At 38.8% G+C, this 14,881-nt stretch overlaps 1 protein-coding gene across 1 annotated transcript in view; it reads right to left on the bottom strand.

The window, feature by feature from the left end:
• The window catches only part of Sgcd (sarcoglycan delta), a 554,972-nt gene extending 540,480 nt beyond the window's left edge, over positions 1-14,492 (bottom strand). Inside the window, exon 1 of the mRNA XM_063230698.1 lies at positions 14,348-14,492. The gene's annotated coding sequence lies outside the window, so the exon portion shown is untranslated. The remainder of the gene's footprint in view (positions 1-14,347) is intronic.
• Between the last annotated feature and the right edge of the window lie 389 nt (positions 14,493-14,881).

Genomic DNA, 14,881 nt, shown 5'->3' with positions numbered 1-14,881 from the left:
TATGCCCTAACAGATTTACACTTTTCCAGTCCCTTCATTAGTTAAAAATGTAATATTTAATAAATAGGAGATCTTTCTTAGTCTATAATTTTCCCCTTTTCTTCTGTTTTGGTTATTCTTTGATGGATAGACCATTGGTTTTACTATGACCAAGGTTTATGCTAGGATAACTTTAAATAAAGTCCTCCCTCACATTGTATAATTTTGTAATGGTCCCATATTTATTTGTAGCATTTGTTTATTTTGTGATAGTTTTAGTGTGTGCTATTAAAACAAAACACTACAGACCAGGGAGTTATAAACCATAAGGATTTTTTTCTCACAGTTCTGAAGGCTGGAAGTCTACAATTGGGCACTCTCAGGTTCATCCTCCAGGAAGGGCTAGATTCTGTGCTTCCAAGAGGAGCCCTGCTTACAGCCCATTTTAGAGCAGACAACGGCTCTGATTCACATTGAAGGAAAGCAAAAGACACATGAGTGTTCTTCTAAAACTCTAGCTTTTAGAAGGCTGCTAATCCATTCTTTGGGGCTCAGCCTTTATGATTTAATCATTTCCCAAAGGCCACACTTCTACAAATGGGTGCACTCTTGATTAACTTTTCTCATGAAATTTAGACAAAACACCATCCTTCAAAACATAGCTTTCTCCCCATGCAAATTTATGTTCTTTTCACATTCAAAATACATTTGTTGCATCCTACTAGCCCCAAAGTTTTAACTCAACTTGTTTCAGCACCAATTAACAGTCTGAAGTTCAGAGCCCAATATGGATGAGACTCAAAATTGAATCAATGCTGAAGCAAACTACTCTTTGATTGTGAACCCATGTGTTGTAGTCAGGGATGCGCAAGGAGAACAATTATGTAAAGAACACATACTTTATAGTACTATTAATAATGATCACCCAAGGATTCAAATATAAAAAAAGTACAGGAAATCTGTCCACAATGAAGACCTTGAAAATTCAGCCGAGAGCCTGCATCCCATGGCAATAACCTGTGTGAGTTCAGTTGAAAATCTAGAGCCCATAACAATGCCTTCCACAAGTCCAACTGGAGGCTTAGAGCCCACGACAATGCCTCATGCAAGTCTGTTTCACGAATCTGCATTGGGAAGGTCTCAAGGTCAGCAGCAGAAGCAAAAAGGTCTGTGCCAGCAGGCTGAGGGTTCTGCACTGGAGCCAGGAAACAACACTCAAAGTAAGAACCAGAGCTGCCCCGAAAAGAACCACAGCCATCCTCAGCAACGATGAGGTCCCAAGCTCCTACATCAATAAGAACAGCCGAGTTCGTATCAGGAAGCCAGTGTGGCATGCTTCTCCTGGAGACTGAGTAGTATACACCCCCAGAAGCCAGGAAGCGGTAAAGTAAGAACCAGGGCTCCCCCAAAGTGAACCACAGCCTTTCTCAATGACAACAAGACCCTGAGTTCCTCTGATAATGGTAACAGCCAGGTTCGTATCAGGAAAGAAGCTGGACAAGCTCCTCCAGGAGAACCCATGGCACCAGGAGAACCGACAGCACCAAACAACAAGAGCAATCTCTTCTTCTCCAGTTCTCCTTTTCTTTTGGTGCCAGCCCTCAGGTTGCCCATCCATGCTCAGCTGATTATTCAATTCAACTGGTATTACAAGTTGACCATCAGTTTTTAATCCACCACACTGTGGAAATAAATTGTGTGTTTACAAAACATAATGGTGTTACAGGGAGATAACAGACATTCCTATTTCAAAAATGAGAACTGGACAAGAAGGAAAGGGACAATAGAGCTTGAAGACTTCCAGAATCCAATGAGATGAACAATACTACATCTGAAGGCTCGAGAATTATCTTAATCCTCTGTCTTGGATCAGGCAGAGGGCCCCAGGGTCCTGAAGGCCCATGGCTGATGGCTGTGCTGAATGTGGCCCACACAGCAGTCTCATGGAGCTGCAAATGAATTCTGGGACCCAGCAGTTATTAAGCCCTGGAGACAGCCTTATTTCTACAGCTCTATTCAATACTACTCCAATAGGGATTCCATGATATCTTTGCCACCATAAATCCACAAGTAATTGCACTCATGTGGACCCTGAGCCTTAGCCCTGTCCAGTGGTGAGTCTTGAGGCTTTCTGGAATGTCCTTTAAGATCTGAGTGGACAGCCAGATGTAGTAGCTCACACTTATAATCTTATCACTCAGAAGACTAAGGCAGGAGGATCACTGTTAGATCAGTGCCAACCTGGGCTATACAATGAGTTCAAATCCATCTCGAAACATACACACCAAGGTGGAGACAGCTATACCTCTGCAGTTCATGTTCTCTGTAAGCCCCAAGAAGTAATGCCACATAAACACCACTAAACTTTACAGCTTACATCTCTGGAGCAGAAACCCAGCATGCTCCTCAGTCAGTCTGTTTCACAACCAGGGAGACCAGGAGCACTTACCAAAATAGGTGCAGAGTGCTGAGCCAGCTCAGAGCAGTGAGCTCTGAGGTTACAAGACTACCCTGGTCCTCTCCCCAAAACCCTTCTGTCTCCAAGGGGCTGGCATGCTGGGCTTTCTATGACAGTGGCAGACTCTAGGATTCCAGAAATGTCTTCAGGGTCATTCTTCATAATTTCTATCGGTACCAATGTTCTTAGCACAGCACAGCTGGGCCATCCCTTAGTTTTATCTGCTTTGCAGGTCTTTCGACTCTTTACAAGATAAGGCAGATAATTTTCCTAAATTTTATGTTCTGCCTACCTTTTGATTATAAATTTTGTCTTACTCCTTTCTCTCTTCTCCTGTTTTACTAAAAGCGGTTAAAAGAAGCCATAAAGTATCCCGAATACTTGGCTTTTAGACCTCTTCTGCCAAATATTCGAGTTCATAACTCCTAAATTTTGCCTTTCACAGGTAGTAGGAAACAGACAAATTCAGCTAAATTCTCTGCCACTTTATAACAAGGATGACCTTTCTTCAGTTTCCAATAAGGGATTCCTCATTCCCTCTGGAACTTAAACTGGGTGACTTTGACTCTGTATTTATTCCATTCATAACCACTTAGAAAATCTCTGAGACTGAGGCTTCCTCTGTAATTGTTCTTATTCTGAGCCTGTCATACTTTATTCATTGCCATACAAAGAGGTTCCTCCCCCTTTTACTTCAAAACTGGGCCAGTCTCTACCCATTACTCAGCTCCAAAGCTGCTTCCACATTTTTCAGTTATTTGTTAAAACAATCCCATGTCTCTGATACTAATGTCTGTCTTAGAGTTTTGGCCTGGTATAACAAAACTGCATCCCGGTTAGCTTATCAATAGAAATTTATTCTATGTAGTTCTGAAGACTTGGAAGTGTGAGAGACAGCTCTGCTCCTGCACCTTGGGAAGGGATCCATGCTGTGTCTTCATATGGTGGAATGGAAAAAAACAGGGCACAGACTCTGCTCACACAGGAGAATAGCTGAGGAACCAGAGAGTGCCCCTTTCCACCTTCGTGAGCTCTTTTGTAAGTGTTAATCCTATTCATGAGGGCTCGGGTTCCAAAGAACCAATCCTCCTCTGTAGTTTACACCTCTTAATACTGTATGGTAGGGGTTAAATTTTAACAAGCATTTTGGAAGGGCTAAATTTAAATTTAAATCATAGCAGTTATAATTGCTTTTTTACTTCTGGTTTACTGATTTTCTTCATGAGTTTGTTTATAAATTTTTAAATGGAGGACTGAAAATGTCACTATACTTAAAAGGTAGAAGATATGAATAAATTCATTCTCACCAAACTACAAGAAATATTAGATACATACAGCTCTTTAAAGGTGCTTCAAAGTTACAGATTTAAAGACATTTGAAAGAATAAGAGTCCAGAGGTTATGAGCCCTTCCTAGTTGAGCAAGGGCAGACCATGCTGTTACAGTGTGTGTGTGGGTTGTGGGGAGACTTCCAGGGGGTGGAGGTAGGGTGAGCAGAGCAACAAGCCCACCACAGAGGATGGCTTCGGCTTAACCAAATGCTTGATGAATTTATTTGCTGACATACTGGGTCTAAAACTGGAAAACCCTAACATATAGAAATGAATTAAAGATATAGGTCACAGTCCTCAATGGAAAAGTTAGAGCTGTAAGTTTTCTAGGAGAAAACTTAGAAGGCTATCTTTCTGACTTTGAGTTAGGAAAGATTTCTATGTTAGGACAGAAAAAGTACAAACTGGAAAATGAAAATGTGAGTGAGCTGGACTCCATCAAAACTAAAATTGCTCGCTTTTTAGAAGGTACTATTATTAAAACAAAAAGTCAAGTAGCAGACTGCGTGAATGTATGTGTACTATGAAAATATATTTGTGAAACAGAGCTATTTACATAGATTAATATATTTCCTACAAATCATTAATAAAGAAGACAAGTAAGCCAATAAATCTCTGAGTGAAAAGCCTGGGCAGATTTTTCATGAAAGACATAAAAATGGCCATTAAACATAATGAAGTATGCTTAATGTTCTTAGCCATATGAAAATACAAATCAAATAGATATTATCTCACATCCAATAGAATTAACACAACTAACTCTACCAAGTGCTAGTAATCAAATAGAACCACCAAGTCTACATTACTTGTGGACATAAATGACTTCATGGCACCATTAGGAGAATTTTTTTTTAATAAAATGAAATATAATGCTCATGACTCAGCAGTTTTACCTGTTGATATGTATCCCCCATTTTTAAAATATTAAAAAGTATGTCTACACAAAGATTTGATCACAAATATTTACAAGAGCCTGATTCTTGATATTTCCACACTGGAACTAGCCCAGAAGAGATTAAAGAATCAGAGAAGAGATGAAAAAACCTTATGGCGTGGGTGTTTATTCAATCGCATTTGTGAGGAACAAAAATAAATGACCTCCTGATACACAGAATGAGACAGATGGACTCTCACCACATCACATTGAACAAGGGAAGCCGAAGACAAAACATCTCCTAGAAGAGTTCTTACATAAAGTTTTCAAAAGGGCATAATCCTGCGTGCTTTATGCGGGGGGAAGGAGATGTCAGGAGTGGAAGAGCTTTATGGCAATGAAAACCTGTCACATTTTGACTGGGGTAGCAGTTAGGAGTGCAGTTAGGAGAATTTGTCAAAATTCAGACTATACACTTAAAATTTGTGATTTTGTTGTATGTAAGCCATACATGGAAAATGTACCACAACCATAAATAAGGAAACGTTATTGTGGCTGCGTACCTAATTTCAGCTATTTTATAATAGAGGCATCTTGCAGAAGGGCTAGGTTATAGACTCATGTGTATTGGAGACAAAATGACTTGTGAAAAGTCCCTAGAAAGATGTCCTGTATTTCACGATGTATTATGCAGTCTGTCCAGCACAGAAATCAAACTAACCATCATTTAAAATGGCCATATTATGCACTTTTAGTAAGGTATGATGCTAAACACGTCTTTAATGGGTAAGATCCTACTTGTACAGTGAGATGGTCACAAGTATCCTGACTGAGAGATTTACTAAATTAGCAAATTAATGAAGCCTCTTTCATTGTTTGCCTAGAACATATTCCCACTGAGTAGAATGACAGATACTTAAAATTATTTTCCTGATGTTGCCATCAATCATATCTGACCTAAGTAATACATGCACAGTGTAAAACATTGTTTTGCATGCAGGTGTTTCTCCAAGTAGGTGTCCACTGTGAATGGGAGGGCGGACTAGCTGGGACCTGTGGGTGTAATGGAGCAGGACCACTTGCTGGTCTGTGTCAAGGACAAGCAGGGAATTAGACGCAGGCTTGGGATGCCCTTGATGAAGGGATAAAGTGAGAGACCTTCTGTGAAGATCCAGTCTACAAACAGTTGTTATTATTCACTTGCGAATTCCAATCTGTATCTTTAGAAAAGAGCCTTCCAGGGTCTTCCTGGGGGCCTTGAGTTCTGTTCATAAGGAGGAACAGAGTAGAAGAATCATTATTCATACCACAGATCAACTTTCAAGTAATCCCTTCTTTAATTCTTTTCTTCTTTTCTGCCCATACTTTGTCATATTTTGCATGGAATCTTACAGCTTCAAGTAAAGGCTCAGATATCAATATTTCGAACATAGAAATATTTTTTCTGTACCCTGTCTTTATAATATGTATGTCCTATAGGTAAGAGACTTGCTTATATGGAATCTTTGTCCACGTTTATGTATGCGTATTAGCTCTGGAAAGAAAAAGTGATTAATGTCACAGGCTACTTAATATTAGGTTCAAATATCTTGTATATTACTATAGGAAGGGTTCCTAGATCTTTAATCCATTGGTGGGCTTATATGGATCCAAATATATCTTGAAATTATACACAGACTAAGTGCATTTACAGATAGGCATCTTTCGTCTGGGAAGAAAATCCATGTTTTCATTACAGAAACTAATAGAAGGTAACATGATGAGAAGAAAGATAGCCAGATGAATGGAATGTACTCCTGCTTCTGGGGAATGCGGCTTTTATCAACTTTATTACAGTTACGACCCAATATTTCATCACTTTTTTATATTTTTTGTTAGGCCAACAATCATGACACAAAGTGTATTTTGTACATAAGGCAATACCTGGCAGAAAACACAATCAGGAGGGTTATGTCACCAAATTCAGCCTTCACTCATTTAAACTACTTTCAAAATGGTCCAGCAAATGAAAGATGTATTCGAACCAGGAAAATCTTCTGGAGCATGAATATTTATGTATACAAAAAGGCAAACCAAACGATAAGAACAGTTCAATAATGTTTCATAAGTGGTCAAATGTTGTGGAAATGCTTCTTGGTGCCTAAGTCTCACAGATTAAGTCTGGTAGCTTGTTCAAGTTCCTCAAAATTCACATACAAAACTCACAGTCTCTCAAGCAAGGAGTTAAAGGAGAAAAGGGGTTCCCAAACACCACCACTTTGAAAGCAATAAGGTCCTGACCTCAAAGCAAGCAAATAAAAGCTCTGGAAAGAAAATCGTACAGTTCAGAAAAGGCAAAGAGATTTTGCCCTCCACACTTATTTCAACGACTGTTTGGAAGGATGTGTGGGAAGGGTCCTGGGGTTTGTGGGGCTAAATTGTTCAATTTTGTCTGCAAGGCCACAGGCAGGGGTTATGGTAGCCTGTGTATTATATATCGGTTATTTCTGGCCTGGTGAGAGGGATAAGGGGGCTCATTAAAGGCAAAAAAGCAGGATGCAGTAGGGAAGCATTGCTGATAAGAGTCAACAGGGAAGGAAAGAAAAATGGAAGAACTCTAAAATGTACTCCCAAACCAATCAGACATGGTGGCACACGCCTGCAATGACAATACTCTTGAAAATATGAGGGAGCAGAATTGCAAGTTCAAGCCAAGCCTGAGCAATTTAGTAATTTAGTACGATGCTATCTCAAAAAAAAAAAAAAAAAAAAAAAGTGTGAGGATGTAGCTCAGTGTAAAGGGCCTGGATTCAGTTCAATTCATTCCCCTATATATACACATTGGCAGCAATGGGAGAGAAGGAAGGGAAGAAATGGGGGGAAAAGAGAGGACAACGGAGGGGAGGAGGGGAGCTGAGTTTGGGTTGGCATGAGACCTAAATCTATACAAGATTCAGAATGCAGCAGCAACTTAGATTTTGTTACGTTTTAAAGGCCTTGGGTAAAATCCAGTCCAAGTAAACAAACAGACTGCAAAACATAATGCTCAAGGGGGAAAACACAAATCTTTCTCCAGTAACTGTCAAAAGGAAACTATTCCTAAAATGGCAGCTGTCTGAATTAGAAACAAACAAATTAAAAAAAAAAGGGTACTACCACATTCAGAAGCAAAAGCAAAGAGCATTAAAGCAACTGTTCTTCAGTCAAATAGTACCCAAAACCCTAGGAATAGAATGGGGTTGGCTATATGCATAGTAAATGTGGATCCCAATGATCAGATAGAAATTTCTTATTTTGACAGGGTACAATATAAAATGAAGATGATATTGTAAGAACCATTATTACAGGCAAAAAGACAATTATGATAGAATAGTTCTAGACTATATAGATGGAAAAATGAAACATCATAAATACACTATCTTGGGTCTTTCAAGGTCTTGTGATAGGGAAGTGCTAAAATTCAGTGTGCAGTCTTATACAGAGTTCATAAAAATTTTCTTTAGATCAGTTTGCTTGTGAATTCATAGCCCATGTTTGAATTGACCTTTAGAGTTAGTTGTTAATCCATTTCAGGAAGGGTTTGGCCACCAATAATCACGAATTTACTTGAGGTTGAATGACAATAATATTTGTTAGATCAAGGACATCCTCCCTATGTTACACATGAGAGAATTTAGCATAGATGTTGCCAAAGCAAACACAAGATGAAGAAATTTAGACTGAAAGAATAGATACATATTACACAGTCAACAAGTGGCAAAAGTTAGCCCAACTACCGGTTCATAATAGGTGTTATATTATCTGGTAACTAACAGATCTGTTAACTATGTAAAGAAACAAGCAAATCCAGCTGTAAAGAGTAGTATCCTGGATTCTCCATCCAGATTCTTAGCTTCTTATGAGAAAGCATGACTTGGCTCTGCTGATCCTTTCATGCTTGATGCTATGATATTTATTATCTGGCACAAAATTTCAACACATGATGAACTTCAGAAGAAACTCACTGAGTACCAAAGAAATGAAACTCACTGAGTACCAAAGAAATGAAACTCACTGAGTACCAAAGAAATGAGAGTTCTGCAGCTTTGCTGGGATGCACATAAAATATAACAACCATATTCTTACACCCAAAGAAAATATCCAAAGACACAATGATCCACATGAATATCAAGACTTCCATAAAACCAGCATATGACTTTATTGATGAGAACAATTCCAAATGGGAAAACACACATGCACACACACACACACAATCAGTATCTGAATGATCTTCATCTAAGTCACCACTTCTCCAGCACTCATGATAACTACCAGAAACAAAAACAAAAATGATACCAAACTGCAGTTTGCAATTTCTCTTCGATACCATGACTGAGAGTGCATAGAGATTTTCTATCTATACACCAAGTTGAGAATAAACTAATTAATTTGTCAGTATAGGAAAGGCACTAGAAACTTTCACAAATTTGCAATTTTTCTGGCTTTTAAATTGTCCTCTGAGAAGTCAGACTTTAAAATGCACAGCTAAAATGCAGGCGGATGCTGAAGTCACATGGAAACCTAATGTGACAGTAACACAATCTGTGGAGGGGCCACAAAGGAACTCAGCTGTTCTGTGTCACTAAGGCAATTAACCTTGCCGCTATCTGTTAAATGTGCTGAATACTTCCGGGCTCCCTTTCAATCACGGTGGACAGATAAAACATAACATTTACACTTAACGACAAGTTTTTCCTCAACATAATTTTCTACATATTAATTAAATGCTGGTTTTCCCCTTCAGCAACTGTGTCTACTTCATTCACAGTCTAGACTCTTATAATGAAACAGTTATAGTTTTTAGAAAACAATACTTTGTATTAGCTGAAATTAAAGGAATACATTTACAAAGGGACTCAGCGATGTGGATGCAACAGGGAATCACATTTTCCCCTTGTTTAGGGATATCACTGTTCCTAGGAACCATAAGGCAGGAGCTTAACATTTAGAAAAGGCTTACAGGAGCCAACACTTACCTGAACTTTACAAGCATAAATGCCTGTAACCTTCACTGTGTGTCAAGTAGGTATGATACCCATCAGTGCATCTCCACTGAGGCTAGAGGACTGCAGTGCCCTGCCCATTGGTCCTGTACCCAGAAAGTGGCAAGCCCTGGATTTGAGCCCAGCCAGTCACATGCCAGTGCGGTTTATTAAATTACACTAACTCTGTGTAAACTCAGAGTTTCTGGTGCTATTATTTGGATCATGTCCCATGATCACAAAAGTTCATCCTGAGGATAAAAAGACATGTTTGAGAGAGCACTTAGGCAGGAGATCCTAGAGGGCAGGAGTTGTATAAAATATTCATGTTTTGCCCAAACTTGTCTCCATAGTTACTAGAAACAGAGAATTCATCAACTTAACTGGCCTTTCTGGAAGCCTCTGCCAGATGTGTTTCCCTACGCTTGACCAGAAATCAAGTTTGGAGTCACAGGTGCTCATGGAAAACAGTGAGGCCATTTGGAGACAAAGGCATGAGACTTTGGACTCAGTTTTTCTATACCAGCAGCATGGTTTGGACAACTGGAATTAATTCTCTCAAATTCCTTAGCTCTGAATCAGGAAAAACAATGCTTTTCTCAGAGAGATGTCTGAGAGACTAAATGAGTTTCTGTGTTTGAAAAAGCACTTTGAACAATGTGCTCAATTAATGGCATCTTTTCTAAAAAAAACTTAAGATACTTTAACCTGAAGTTATAACTTACATACAGTGAAATGCTTAATAAGTGTGTGATTTAGTCACTTTGATGAGTGCACATCAGGGCACAGAACATTTTCATCATCTCAGAAGTTTCTCTCTGCACACTTCCCAAGCCATCCCCACCAGACGAGGCAATGAGTTGATAACTATCACTAGAGATTAGCTCTGTTCTATAATGTCATGTAAGTGAAATCACGCAATGGGTAGGTTTTTTCCATTTTTAGAATCTTAAGCTGCACATTCTCTATGAGGTCCATATTATGTACTCATGTTCCTGTTATTTCACTTACAAATGCATTAGAGTCCATTTAATTGCTGTTGATAGACCTCCGCGTTACCTTCAGCCTTGGGATTTTACATTTGAAGCTAACAAGAGTGGAATTTCTTGTCTGTTTCCAGTTATATATGAGAGTTGAGAGTTGTTCCACATCCTGTTAACCTAGAGTATTGCTAGTTCTTTCACTTTAGTGGTATGTAGTAGTACATCTTTGTAATTTAATTTATATTTTATTTGACAACAAATGATGTGTTGCACCATTTTGGGTCTTAAATTTCTGAAATGTTTAGATTGTTAGATACACAGATTACAAACATTTTCTTCTAGCCTATAGCCTGTCTTCTTTTTCTTTTCTTTTTTTTTTTTTTTTTCTTATGAGTAGATCAAACTCATTTTCATGAAGTTCAGTGCACTGCCTTTCCTCTTAGGGTTTTTACCTTTTGTGTTCTTTCTATGAAATATTTTCCCTTTTCAAGTTATAAAATTATCCTAGCTTTTCTTCCAGGAAAACTTTTTGTGTCATCTTTTATTTTTCCATCTGGGATCTGACTCAAATAGATTTTTGTGTATTTTTAATATCAATATCTAACTGTGTCACACTATTTGCTGAAGCAACTTTCCTGTCCCAGGAAAGTTGGGACTGAACTGATTTGGTACACCTGATGAAAGCCAGTAGACTAAACCCAGGTAGATCTATTTCAAAACTCTCTATTTTGTTTCAACTAACATTTATAATGCCATCTAGTTTAACTTTATTGTTTTACTTATTTGTTACTTGCTTGTAGATTTTAAATACAATGGCTAAAATGTCTTTAATTTTCCTCGTGGTTTTGAATTTTTCCCTTTCATGATGTCATATACATGCATATGTATATATAAGTATGGATAAGCTATGTACGTAATCACAAAGGCCTGCTGACCATTAAAATTCTTAGATCTTCCTAGGTTTAGACATGACATGTTTATAGGCTTCTTTATTTTTCAGAGTCAAGGAATAGATTTAGCATTATGTTTTAAATTTTAGCAAAGCCTATGAATTATGTAGCGTTGGTTGACAAAGAGATCCCTGGATCCCAACTTAAAAGGTGCTGATTTATTAGGTCTAAGACAAGACCCAAGAATCTGCATGTTCACAGGCTTACATGACATTGATATTGCTGTTTTATAGACCACACTTTAAAGAACATTGGCTCAGAAGAATTAAATGGTTTTTGATTGCTCATGCAGAAACTTGAATAGAACTTTGAGCTACGTTTTCTAAAGTCTAATCCTGCAACCACTAATTTATTCTGTCTATCTTCACTTGAAAGGCCACATGGAACCTGCTCAATGTGACAGGTCCTAAAAGCCAGGAAGCACTGTGGTACCAACACTGCCTCATATCTTGGCAACTGGGTTTTGGTTTATAACCAGGGATGTACACACTTTTCATGCACTTCAGCTGAGTGGAGCCCTATCTAAGCATGCACTGAAAATAGACATCCTCCTCCCTGCATTCCTGATTGGCAATCAGATAGTTTACTTTCCCTTAGAAGGGGATCATTCTCTAAACCAAGAATATTTTTAATAGCCAAGTCCTTTAAAACCTCCAAATGTCTGCGTTAATTAGTTGGCATCAGGTGAATATTATTGACAGAACACAAACATGCTGAATTAGAAATTGCCACTCTCAAAGGACGAACTTACTCATAAGAACCCCAACCTGACCCTCTAAGCTTCTCCAGGAGTGTAGGATCTGCAGAAAAGAGCTTTTGGCTTTCCTTTCCCACTGATCAAGGATGTGTGGGCAGAGAAGCTGCACCACAACCATGCTCTGTTACACAAAATGTTTATACTTGTGCAAGGGCTCAAAATAAGGTACACAGTGGAGCTGTGTTTTTTTCCTGATTGTTCAATTACCTGTTTGACCTTTGATATAATGTTAATGGAGGATGAATTCCTAATTATAATGAATACTTCGACTGCTTTAAAGATGCCTTTTGATCCAAGAGAGGAACATAATTTATCTCCTTTATAAACATACTTTGAAGAAACAAGAAAAAAATTTCCCTACATAAAGGAAGAAGGGAGTCTGCTTATGACGCCCTCTCGCCAGCTCACTCCCCTGTCAGCACCATTTTAGAAGTACTTGAGCACTGTGAATGTCAGAGTTATAACATTTCTTCAGTGGTATTTGGGGAAAGAAGAAAGTATGCATGCCTCATCCTCAAAGGAAGGTTCATGCATGACTACCTGGAAGCACACTTACTCCAGCCACACTTACTCCAGCAGTGAGAAATCTGGACTTAACAGGGCATCGGTCTGTGGCTATAACCAATTTGATCTTTATGTGCTCTGCATTGCACCCACACAGATGCAGGACCCATGGTGAGGGCGGCGCCTGGGGCCACACTCAGGAAGCCAGTCCGACAGCTGGCCTGTGCTCTCCCAGCGTCCAGAAGCCTTTGGACTATAAGAAGTTTTTTCTCTTCTTCTTTCTTCTTTGTCTTCATCTTCATCTTTGTCTTCATCTTCTTTTTCCTCTTCTTCTTCTTCTGCTGTTGCTGCTGCTGCTTATTCTTCTCCTCCTTCTTTTTCTCCTTCTCCCTCTCCCTCTCCTCCCTCTCTCCCTTCCCTCTCCCTCTCCTTCACCTTTTTTCCATTTTGAAGGAGATTAGAAAGACAGCAAATGAGTTTTCAAGCATTTCCTAAGACATCTTACAATTTCCATTGAATATACCATGTGGTCCTGAACTGTTAAACTATTTTCTCCCAGGTAATTTTAACCAGCAGGAAAAGCAATCCTACTATTTTATTCACATAAGCATAAAGACTTAAGTTCTAATAAGACTGAAAATGAAGCTGGCCCTTGACCCTTCCTTGCTGCACAGACTTAGAAAGACTTTTACTTTAGATCCCCTCTGGTTTCCCAGAATAGAAATCCCTATTCCCCGTGGTTGTTACAAGTTGTACTTATGATATACTGTAGTACTTTTTACAAAGCTTACAGTGCAATGTCTGACTCACAATAAACACTTTATAAGTGGTCTTTCTGACTGTTGTCTCTCTCCTGTCCTCTCTCTCTCTCTCTCTCTTTCTCTCTCATCCTCCATTTGTACACACAAAAATATGTTCACCAACACATACATGAGAGAAATGAGATGCAACTGAACAAAATACCTACATACACATCTATTACATATACACACAATCTTTGCTCCCTGGAAAAGATCACTGTTACTATCACCATGATGCTTATCATTGTAAAATGAACTGAGATCTTTGGACTCAGAATCTATCATACCATGGGTGTAAATAAGAAAGCAAGGACAGCTCCCCTGTCTTTACAAAGCTTTACCAAAAGTACTGCATGCCTAGGAAATACCACAGAAATAAACATTGTGTTACACAGCATACTCGCTGTACTCAAGCTCTTTACCTGAAGTAGTTTTTTTCTTTGTATCAGAGACACCTGCAGGAGTCTCTGTGCATGCTTCCCTTGTCTCGCCAACCTCAGGCCACCTCTTCAACACAGCTCTGCTTCAGTCTCCTCCCTTGTATCTTGATCTATCTCATCATAACCTACAATCTGGTAGTAAAGGAAAAGTTCTTGCCTTGATGGGAAGAAGGGCCAAAAAGGGTAGGGTACAGGCCAGGAAAATGATTAAACAGTTTCAAATGTACAACATTTTCCTTCAAATGAAGACGTTAAAGTTTCAAGACCATACCTTCAAAATCCTAAACTTCTAGATCTTGGTTATAGACTTCAGGGCAACATTGGGATTGAGACAATCTCAGCTCAGCTCGCCAGGCACAGGTATCCGTGCTTCCACAGAGAGTCCTACACAGCCTTCTCCAGGTCCTCAAAGGTGGCAGTTTCTCCCACGTCTAGACAATCACAAGAAAGAAGAAAGAGATGCATAAATGAAACCAAAATAGTATGACCTTAAAGACCATTTGCTTAAAAGAAACTACACAGAAGATGATTTAAATTCTGACTGTCATGAAGATGTGGAATCCCCAAGTAGATACAGCCTTGAGTGAGTCCGAGAATTGTGAAAACAATGTCACAGGATCAAGGACAGAAGGATATTTTAGAATATATCTAGTCAAAATTGCTTATTTTACCTATGGGGAGCATCATAAAAAATGCATTTTCCCATATGATTAATTTCCTATGGAATATTTTAATAAGAGAAATGAGCAAATCCTTAAACACAAAACAACATGCTTAATACTGGTCTATGATAAAGCAAGACAGA

This window comes from Cavia porcellus, unplaced genomic scaffold (assembly GCF_034190915.1).
Source record: "Cavia porcellus strain 051 isolate PalLab524CR breed Dunkin Hartley unplaced genomic scaffold, mCavPor4.1 scaffold_19, whole genome shotgun sequence".
Classification (NCBI taxonomy): domain Eukaryota; kingdom Metazoa; phylum Chordata; class Mammalia; order Rodentia; family Caviidae; genus Cavia; species Cavia porcellus.
The sequence above is the reverse complement of the archived record's forward strand: the minus strand, read 5'-3'. Positions and strand labels throughout refer to the sequence as shown.